The sequence below is a fragment of the Procambarus clarkii genome, chromosome 36 (genome assembly GCF_040958095.1).
Source record: "Procambarus clarkii isolate CNS0578487 chromosome 36, FALCON_Pclarkii_2.0, whole genome shotgun sequence".
Taxonomy (NCBI): Eukaryota; Metazoa; Arthropoda; class Malacostraca; order Decapoda; family Cambaridae; genus Procambarus; species Procambarus clarkii.
Genome location: NC_091185.1, coordinates 15245803 through 15257759, shown reverse-complemented (window position 1 = coordinate 15257759; position 11957 = coordinate 15245803). Strand labels below are relative to the sequence as shown.

Sequence of the window (11957 nt, the reverse complement as noted above, 5' to 3'; positions counted from 1 at the left end):
GAGGAAGAAGAGAGAGAGAGAGAGAGAGAGAGAGAGAGAGAGAGAGAGAGAGAGAGAGAGAGAGAGAGAGAGAGAGAGAGAGACAGAGAGACAGAGAGAGAGAGAGAGAGAGAGAGAGAGAGAGAGAGAGAGAGAGAGAGAGAGAGAGAGAGAGAGAGAGAGAGAGAGACAGAGAGAGAGAGAGAGAGAGAGAGAGAGAGAGAGAGAGAGAGAGAGAGAGAGAGAGAGAGAGAGAGAGAGAGAGAGAGAGAGATGGACAGAACACATACATATGAAGACAGACAGAGATGGACAGAACACATACATATGAAGACAGACACGGACAGAATACATATACAGGAAGACAAACAAGAGAGGGATGAGGTAGAAAGAGAAACAACGGAATGGACACAGTGACAGAGAGAAAGACAAAGGAATGGCTGGTGGGCAGGTAAGCACGGTGGTGTACAAGTGTAGAGATACATCCTGACAGGCTTAGGGCAAGGAGACTAATTCCCTCGGCTTCTCTATGCAAGGGTTTGGCCACAAGCCAGTATCACATTACTTCCAACACCGGTCTCTTCCTCCACGTACCTAGAGTGTCAGTAGTAATGCTTACATGTCAATACTTACTACACACACACATACATACACACAAACCCCACACACAGGGTGCCGGCCGGCTGAGCGGACAGCACGCTGGACACGTGATCCTGTAATCCCGGGTTCGATCCCGGGCGCCGGCGAGAAACGATGGGCAGAGTTTCTTTCACCCTATGCCAGTAGTGGGAAGTGCGACGTAGACCGGCAATTTTGTTTTTTTCGACTGCCGGTCTACGTCGCAGGGCTATTTTCAACTTTTAGACCGGCAATTTTGTTTTTTTCGACTGCCGGTCTACGTCGCAGGGCTATTTTCAACTTTTAGACCGGCAATTTTGTTTTTTTCGACTGCCGGTCCACGTCGCAGGGCTATTTTCAACTTTTAGACCGGCAATTTTGTTTTTTTTCGACTGCCGGTCTACGTCGCAGGGCTATTTTCAACTTTTAGACTGGCAATTTTGTTTTTTTCGACTGCCGGTCTACGTCGCAGGGCTATTTTCAACTTTTAGACCGCCAATTTAGTTTTTTTTCGACTGCCGGTCTACGTCGCAGGGCTATTTTCAACTTTTAGACCGGCAATTTTGTTTTTTTCGACTGCCGGTCTACGTCGCAGGGTTATTTTCAACTTTTAGACCGGCCGTTTTGGTTTTTTCCAGGGCCGGTTTACGTCGCAGGGCTATTTTCAATTTTTAGACCGGCCGTTTTGTTTTTTTCCTGGGCCGGTCTACGTCGCAGGGCTATTTTCAACTTTTAGACCGGCCATTTTGGTTTTTCCCACGGCCGGTCTATGGCGCAGGGTTATTTTCAACTTTAAGACCAGTCGTTTTGGTTTTTTCCGGGGCCGGTCTACGCACCCCTAGTTTCACGAACTGAAGAACTTGTAGTAGTGGGAAGTGCGACGTAGACCGGCAATTTTGTTTTTTTCGACTGCCGGTCTACGTCGCAGGGCTATTTTCAACTTTTAGACCGGCAATTTTGTTTTTTTCGACTGCCGGTCTACGTCGCAGGGCTATTTTCAACTTTTAGACCGGCAATTTTGTTTTTTTTCGACTGCCGGTCTACGTCGCAGGGCTATTTTCAACTTTTAGACCGGCAATTTTGTTTTTTTCGACTGCTGGTCTACGTCGCAGGGCTATTTTCAACTTTTAGACCCCCAATTTAGTTTTTTTTCGACTGCCGGTCTACGTCGCAGGGCTATTTTCAACTTTTAGACCGGCAATTTTGTTTTTTTCGACTGCCGGTCTACGTCGCAGGGCTATTTTCAACTTTTAGACCGGCAATTTTGTTTTTTTTCGACTGTGGGTCTACGTCGCAGGGCTATTTTCAACTTTTAGACCGGCAATTTTGTTTTTTTCGACTGCCGGTCTACGTCGCAGGGCTATTTTCAACTTTTAGACCGCCAATTTTGTTTTTTTTCGACTGCCGGTCTACGTCGCAGGGCTATTTTCAACTTTTAGACCGGCAATTTTGTTTTTTTCGACTGCCGGTCTACGTCGCAGGGTTATTTTCAACTTTTAGACCAGCCGTTTTGGTTTTTTCCAGGGCCGGTTTACGTCGCAGGGCTATTTTCAACTTTTAGACCGGCCGTTTTGTTTTTTTCCTGGGCCGGTCTACGTCGCAGGGCTATTTTCAACTTTTAGACCGGCCGTTTTGGTTTTTCCCACGGCCGGTCTATGGCGTAGGGTTATTTTCAACTTTAAGACCAGTCGTTTTGGTTTTTTCCGGGGCCGGTCTACGCACCCCTAGTTTCACGAACTTGAAGTACGACATAGACCGTGCGTTTTTGTTTTTCAGGGGCCAGTCTACGCACCCTGGCTTTTCTACAAGTCGCTCTATGGCCCTTGCCATTTTCGCTCAAGGGGATTAAACGGCCGCCTCCAGTCATCCCCAAATTTCGTTAGCTCAGTGACCCTGCACAGACATTGCTAATGGTCAATGACGTCACCAGCTAGCCGCTCAGCGTTCCTGCACCGGCATGTTCAAGGGGATTAAAAAGCCGGTCTATGAGTCGTGTGTTTTGCGATACAATAGTGACCTTGAAACCTAATGTAAAATACCATCATCCCTAGTCTATTTTTAATTTCATATTTACTTCCAACCATCGCCCATTACATTTATCAAAGGGGATCATGTATGTGAGGGAAGAACATAACTTCAGCACTGCAAGAAGTTGTGTGTATTTTCAAGTTCGTCCCCTGCTGCCTGTATTTACCCAGGTCTTTTTCCTAAATATATAACTTATCCAATTCATTCCTATTCTGTTTCATGTTGATACGTTTAATTGGTTATTAATATTCCCCTTTACTATGACCATTCAGTCACACCTCTATCATGTCACCCCTATTTCTTCTTCGTCATCGTTCTAGAGAATGTAATTTGAGCTTTGACAATCTTTCTTGAAGGATCGTTTATTCATAGGATCATAGGGCAAAAAATAAAATGAAAAAAAACTGCTATCAGTCGTTTATATGAAAAAATACAGAGTCCTGGGCATTGGTAATTTCAATGCGTGTTCAGTAGTAAACCAATATTGTCCTTAACCACATACACGTCTCACATTCGCTCAAAACATACCTCCCACACCTTGCTGTAGCATATAACAAATAAAAAAATCGCATTCAGTAAAAGCAAGCCTCTCATGTTTTAAAATAAGGCCTTCTGCGGCGCGAGGCGCGCTAAATGCGGATCCCAGGAGGTTCACACATAAGTGTGAACTCTTAATCTGGCTTAATACCTCACCTATACTCTGTGCTTCATCAAAGTTGATATTCAGCTACAATAGCTCGTATTTTCGCTCATTGCTTATATTTTCTGTTATTCATAAACCCTATCAAACCATCCTAACCTAACCTAACTTATTATATATAACAAACAAATACATTCTACAGACCAGTTATTGTTGTTGTTTAGTGACATCGTGAAAAGCGACCTCAGGTAAAGGGATAAGGTATTGCTGGTCATTAGCACATAGGTGTGAAGATATTACAGTGCCTTACTGGTCAACTATGTATGACGTCACCAGACAACCAATGCGACCTTTGGCGTCCTACCTGTATATGTACTGTATTTGATGTTATTATTAAAAAATGACTAGACTAACCATCCCCACCTAACCTAATCAGAGGTTTAAGAACATACATTTTAGTCATCCACAACTGCAATCATTATTCAGTGATAAGTTCAAAACTCAAATAGACGCCCAAATGTCGTACTGCAATTTATGAAGAATCGTACATCTGGCAACATAGCAGGTGAGCTGAACATAAGAAAAAAGGTAACTGCAGAGGTCCTATTGGCCCATACAAGGCAGCTCATATATATTTCCACCCAATCTCATTCATGTCCACCCTATGCTTAAAACAACCAAGGGATCCCACTTAAAGTAATAGTTTACAATAATAGTTTTAATAAATAGCTTTTATTCTAGTTTTATACACAACAGCAATTATGAAACCCTATAGCTAGATATTCTACTATAATCCACAAGTAGTTACCACACATCTGGCAGTACAGCGGATTGGTGGCTGTGTTCATAGGCTAGTCAACTGTCCTCACATCCATCAAATAGATATCCAAATGTCGCACCTCAATTCATCCATCTAGCAACTCAGCTGGATGCTAGCCACTATATTCATAGGCTAATCATTTCTACACCTCAAAAAATCCTAGTCTTGCTACTCAAATCAGGTGACTTGTTTCTAAACCAACAGTCGCAAATACAAGCATACATACCTACTCATACTCCACAACCTATACATTCATAGAGAATAGCCTAGTTTTTTGCCACCATTTCCCCATTAATCAGATGCGATTTATGCCATGCACACAGAAAATACAGCATCTACACACCAAATATGCCATTTATGCACAAAATATATTATTTACACTCAAATATGCCATCACACAAAAATATGTCATTTATAGACAAAAATATAACATTTACATACAAAAAATATGTCAGTTGGACATGAAAATGTAGCATTTACACAATATTGCATGGACACTCAGAGTATGACATTTACACAAAGTACGGTATTTTGCACAAATATATCAAAATGCTTATGCATTTAGACAATCAAAAAAAAATGCGCTTTCACTAAAATTACACAATTTCACAAACATAATTTTCACAAAATACCCACACATTGTCTCAAACCAAAATACACTTACACCATGAAGATCTATTTTATCAGATTACAGAGCTTACACAAAATACACAATTTTCACACACAAATACAGTTGCACCAGTTCCACTTCAACAAATTAAAAACACAACTTGCATAAATGCACTATTATCACAAAAAATTAATATAAAACATAGACAATTATTACACAGTTTGTGTAATTATTTTACATCTTTGCACAATTAATACAAGAAAACTTGCTATATAATTACTCAACTTGCACAATGACAATCAATACACAAAGGTATAAATAAACAATTCGTCCATATGCAATTACACAACATGCGCAATTAATACACAACTTATACAAATATTACACATCTTTCATAATTATTACACAACTTGTACAAATGCATATCTAGCACAAATATGTACAATACATAACTACCCCAAATATGAAAATACACAACTACCATAAATACACGATTTACACAAATACAATTGCGACATTTACACAACTTGCTCAAAAATATAATCAATACACAACTTACCAAAATATGAACAATACATAACTAGCACATATTCATTAAATACACAACTAAGCAATTTCCACAAATACACATACAAAAACATATACAATTAATACATACAACTTGCACAAAACAATACACAATTTATAGAAATATAATCAATGCATAATTGCAATAATCATACAACTTATGCAAAATACCTAATCTGCACAATTAATACACAAGTATATTAATTGTGCTATATATGTACAAACACAACCAACTAGGTCAAACAATACACAATTTGCATGATATTTTTCTGGGTATATTTAGGACATTAATTATAATATGCTGAGTTTAACCAACTCCCCAAAAGTCAGAATTTCACATATAAAAATGGTGCATATGACTTCCGATGAGCTCAATATATAACACATTCTTTTTCCATTAAGATATCAACATTATTAGTGCTAAACTATGCATCTAACATATGTCCACTGTTTTTATGTCTTATTAATACCTTCCTTGTTACATCCTCTCCAATCAGACCACCCATATTTAAGTATTTATTCAAACCATCTAACAGACTTATTTGTTCTAGCCTTAGTTATGTTAGGGCAGGTGGGGTTAGGTTAAGGCAGTATTTTCTATGATAATTTTAGACAAATTTGCTATATCTTATCAAAATGCATCTTGTTAAAACTTAAATTCATCTAAATCTATAAAAAATATACTTATACTACGCAAATTTAACTAAATTCAACCTAGCTAAACTAACTAAATATGAGCATCCCATATCCTCACATACAAGCCTATGTCGCCTCTGTCCATACATTATATGAGTCTGCCATATAGCTCGAACCCCAAATAGGAAAATTTACACTATTTCATAAACATGCTAGTTCATTACCCTAAGATATTATATATGTCCTTCCCTACACGACCTCACCTAACCTGACCTGGCATAATCAAACCTAGTTTTAGTTCAGGTTGGTGAAATTTAAGCTATGCCACTTTAATTCGACATAATTTATGGCAATTTCCACCAAATATACCCAAATGTTGCGTAGCATAGCACTGCCAAAGCCCATTTTCTCCTATTCCATACTACCCTACACAACCTCACCTAACCTGACCTAGCATATCCAAACCTGGATTTGGTTAAAGTTGGCGAAATTTATGCTATGCCACCTAAATATGACCTAATTTAAGGCAATTTCCACCAAATATACCCAAATGTTGCGTATCATAGCATCACCAAAGCCCATTTTTACCTACATTTTCTCCTATTCCATCCTACCCTACACAACCTCACCTAACCTATCCTAGCATATCCAAACCTGGATTTGGTTAAAGTCTGCGAAATTTAAGCTATCCCACATAAATTCGACCTAATTTAAGGCAATTCCCACCAAATATCCCCAAATGTTGCGTATCACAGCACTGCCAAAGCCCATTTTTACCTACATTTTCTCCTATTCCATCCTACCCTACGCAACCTTACCTAACCTATCCTACCATATCCAAACCTAGATTTGGTTAAAGTCTGCGAAATTTAAGCTATCCCACCTAAATTCTATCTAATTTAAGGCAATTCCCACCAAATATATCCAAATGTTCTGTATCACAGCACTGCCAAAGCCCATTTTTACCTACATTTTCTCCTATTCCATCCTACCCTACGCAACCTTACCTAACCTATCCTACCATATCCAAACCTAGATTTGGTTAAAGTCGGCGAAATTTAAGTTATCCCATATAAATTTGACCTAATTTAAGACAATTTCCACCAAATATACCCAAAAATGTTTTGGAACATAGCACGGCCAAAGCTCATTTTAGCTGAGTTTTCGCCTATTCCAACCTGCCCTAGACAACCCTACCCAGCCTCACCTGGCATATCCAAAGTCAGATTTGATTATAGATGGCAAAATGTATGCCTTTCCAACCTAAATTTTACCTAATTTAAGCCAATTTCCACCGAATATACCCAAATGTTTTTGTATCTTAGCATGGTCAAAGTTTATTTTAGCTGAGTTTTTACCTATTCCAACCTGCCCTAGACATCCCTACCCGGCCTCTCCTGGCATATCCAAAGTCAGATTTGATTATAGTTGGCAAAATTTATGCCTTTCCCACCAAAATTTTACCTAATTTATGCCAATTTCCACCGAATATACCCAAATGTTTTGTATCTTAGCATGGTCAAAGTTCATTTCACCCAAGTTTTTCACCTATTCCATCTTACCTTACACAGCCTTACCTAACCTAACCTAGCATATCCCAACCTAGATTTGATTAGAGTTCGTGAAATTTATGCTTACTCACCTAAATTCAACCTAATTTAAGACAATTTCTACCCAAAATGATTTGTTACATAGCCCAGCCAAAGACCATTTTACCCGAGTTTTCACATATTCCAACCTACCCTACATAGCCTTACCTATCCCTGACTTAGCAGATTTGATTAAAGTTGGGGAAATTTAAGCTATCGCCATCAAATTGGAGACAATTTCCACCAAATATGCCTAAATGTTGTGTATCATAGCACAGCCAAAACCCATTTTAGCCACATTTTCATCCATTCCATCTAAACCTGGACCTAGCCTCTGATACTACATATACTCAGAGAAGTGATGTTTTTTGGATATGAACCTAAATGCCGGTGCCTAACCTGCAAGAGTCTTGGAGCTTTGTTGAATATTTTATCTATTTTTCTTCAAAAACTGAAGTTTTGGATATGAACCTATCCGCACTGTGCCTAACCTGCTAGGTTCTTTGTTGAACATTGTAACCATATTCATAGAAAAGTGATGTTTTGGATATGGACCTAACAGCCCCTCTCTTTTAAAACTTGGAATTGTGTTCAATATTGTAGATATATTGTTGGGTATGTGTTTTGTTTTTACACATCAACCCAACCGTCCTGGACCTAACCTCCCTTCATCTAACTTCAAATTTATTGTATTTATGGGAAGAAGGTGTTGTTCATGCATCAACCCAACCTCCCTGGACCTAACCTCTGATACACGAATCTTGGTTCAACATTGCATCATACTCGTAGCATATTTTTTTCACATAATTCATCCATCCTCAACCTAACCTATATTACCTGGGGGGAGGGAGGTTAATGGAAAATATGATAATAATGGGAATTTTCTCTACATCAGTTCAACTTAACCATCCTTAACCTAACCTTAGTAGAAAGGGATATAACTCACCAAAACTATTTAATTACCATTTACCTTATTTTCCTTATCCTAACCTATAACTAGAGGGTTTAGACCCCCCTTTACCTCGAAATTATACTATATATTTAAGGTAGGATTATATTTTCACATATAAACCTAACATTCCCCAATTTAACCCTATACTATAATTTCGAGGTAAAGGGGGGTCTAAACCCTCTAGTTATAGGTTAGGATAAGGTAAATGGTAATTAAATAGTTTTGGTGAGTTATAACCCTTTCTAACTAAGGTTAGGTTAAGGATGGTTAAGTAGAACTGATGTAGAGAAAATTCCCATTATTATCATATTTTCCATTAACCTCCCTCCCCCCAGGTAATAGAGGTTAGGTTGAGGATGGATGAATTATGTGAAAAAAAAATATGCTACGAGTATGATGCAATGTTGAACCAAGATTCGTGTATCAGAGGTTAGGTCCAGGGAGGTTGGGTTGATGCATGAACAACACCTTCTTCCCATAAATACAATAAATTAGAAGTTAGATGAAGGGAGGTTAGGTCCAGGACGGTTGGGTTGATGTGTAAAAACAAAACACATACCCATCAATATATCTACAATATTGAACACAATTCCAAGTTTTAAAAGAGAGGGGCTGTTAGGTCCATATCCAAAACATCACTTTTCTATGAATATGGTTACAATGTTCAACAAAGAACCTAGCAGGTTAGGCACAGTGCGGATAGGTTCATATCCAAAACTTCAGTTTTTGAAGAAAAATAGATAAAATATTCAACAAAGCTCCAAGACTCTTGCAGGTTAAGCACCGGCATTTAGGTTCATATCCAAAAAACATCACTTCTCTGAGTATATGTAGTATCGGAGGCTAGGTCCAGGTTTAGATGGAATGGATGAAAATGTGGGTAAAATGGGTTTTGGCTGTGCTATGATACACAACATTTAGGCATATTTGGTGGAAATTGTCTCCAATTTGATGGCGATAGCTTAAATTTCCCCAACATTAATCAAATCTGCTAAGTCAGGGATAGGTAAGGCTATGTAGGGTAGGTTGGAATATGTGAAAACTCGGGTAAAATGGTCTTTGGCTGAGCTATGTAACAAATCATTTTGGGTAGAAATTGTCTTAAATTAGGTTGAATTTAGGTGAGTAAGCATAAATTTCACGAACTCTAATCAAATCTAGGTTGGGATATGCTAGGTTAGGTTAGGTAAGGCTGTGTAAGGTAAGATGGAATAGGTGAAAAACTTGGGTGAAATGAACTTTGACCATGCTAAGATACAAAACATTTGGGTATATTCGGTGGAAATTGGCATAAATTAGGTAAAATTTTGGTGGGAAAGGCATAAATTTTGCCAACTATAATCAAATCTGACTTTGGATATGCCAGGAGAGGCCGGGTAGGGATGTCTAGGGCAGGTTGGAATAGGTAAAAACTCAGCTAAAATAAACTTTGACCATGCTAAGATACAAAAACATTTGGGTATATTCGGTGGAAATTGGCTTAAATTAGGTAAAATTTAGGTTGGAAAGGCATACATTTTGCCATCTATAATCAAATCTGACTTTGGATATGCCAGGTGAGGCTGGGTAGGGTTGTCTAGGGCAGGTTGGAATAGGCGAAAACTCAGCTAAAATGAGCTTTGGCCGTGCTATGTTCCAAAACATTTTTGGGTATATTTGGTGGAAATTGTCTTAAATTAGGTCAAATTTATATGGGATAACTTAAATTTCGCCGACTTTAACCAAATCTAGGTTTGGATATGGTAGGATAGGTTAGGTAAGGTTGCGTAGGGTAGGATGGAATAGGAGAAAATGTAGGTAAAAATGGGCTTTGGCAGTGCTGTGATACAGAACATTTGGATATATTTGGTGGGAATTGCCTTAAATTAGATAGAATTTAGGTGGGATAGCTTAAATTTCGCAGACTTTAACCAAATCTAGGTTTGGATATGGTAGGATAGGTTAGGTAAGGTTGCGTAGGGTAGGATGGAATAGGAGAAAATGTAGGTAAAAATGGGCTTTGGCAGTGCTGTGATACAGAACATTTGGATATATTTGCTGGGAATTGCCTTAAATTAGATAGAATTTAGGTGGGATAGCTTAAATTTCGCAGACTTTAACCAAATCTAGGTTTGGATATGGTAGGATAGGTTAGGTAAGGTTGCGTAGGGTAGGATGGAATAGGAGAAAATGTAGGTAAAAATGGGCTTTGGCAGTGCTGTGATACGCAACATTTGGGGATATTTGGTGGGAATTGCCTTAAATTAGGTCGAATTTATGTGGGATAGCTTAAATTTCTCAGACTTTAACCAAATCCAGATTTGGATATGCTAGGATAGGTTAGGTGAGGTTGTGTAGGGTAGGATGGAATAGGAGAAAATGTAGGTAAAAATGGGCTTTAGTGATGCTATGATACGCAACATTTGGGTATATTTGGTGGAAATTGCCTTAAATTAGGTCATATTTAGGTGGCATAGCATAAATTTCGCCAACTTTAACCAAATCCAGGTTTGGATATGCTAGGTCAGGTTAGGTGAGGTTGTGTAGGGTAGTATGGAATAGGAGAAAATGGGATTTGGCAGTGCTATGCTACGCAACATTTGGGTATATTTGGTGGAAATTGCCATAAATTATGTCGAATTAAAGTGGCATAGCTTAAATTTCACCAACTTGAACTAAAACTATGTTTGATTATGCCAGGTCAGGTTAGGTGAGGTCGTGTAGGGAAGGACATATATAATATCTTAGGGTAATGAACTAGCATGTTTATGAAATAGTGTAAATTTTCCTATTTGGGGTTCGAGCTATATGGCAGACTCATATAATGTATGGACAGAGGCGACATAGGCTTGTATGTGAGGATATGGGATGCTCATATTTAGTTAGTTTAGCTAGGTTGAATTTAGTTAAATTTGCGTAGTATAAGTATATTTTTTATAGATTTAGATGAATTTAAGTTTTAACAAGATGCATTTTGATAAGATATAGCAAATTTGTCTAAAATTATCATAGAAAATACTGCCTTAACCTAACCCCACCTGCCCTAACATAACTAAGGCTAGAACAAATAAGTCTGTTAGATGGTTTGAATAAATACTTAAATATGGGTGGTCTGATTGGAGAGGATGTAACAAGGAAGGTATTAATAAGACATAAAAACAGTGGACATATGTTAGATGCATAGTTTAGCACTAATAATGTTGATATCTTAATGGAAAAAGAATGTGTTATATATTGAGCTCATCGGAAGTCATATGCACCATTTTTATATGTGAAATTCTGACTTTTGGGGAGTTGGTTAAACTCAGCATATTATAATTAATGTCCTAAATATACCCAGAAAAATATCATGCAAATTGTGTATTGTTTGACCTAGTTGGTTGTGTTTGTACATATATAGCACAATTAATATACTTGTGTATTAATTGTGCAGATTAGGTATTTTGCATAAGTTGTATGATTATTGCAATTATGCATTGATTATATTTCTATAAATTGTGTATTGTTTTGTGCAAGTTGTATGTATTAATTGTATATGT

General features: G+C 38.0%; 1 protein-coding gene across 1 annotated transcript in view; it reads right to left on the bottom strand.

Annotated features, from left to right (window-relative positions):
- The window catches only part of LOC123756213 (uncharacterized), a 197747-nt gene that overhangs the window by 87055 nt on the left and 98735 nt on the right, over positions 1 to 11957 (bottom strand). The gene's annotated exons all lie outside the window — the stretch shown is intronic.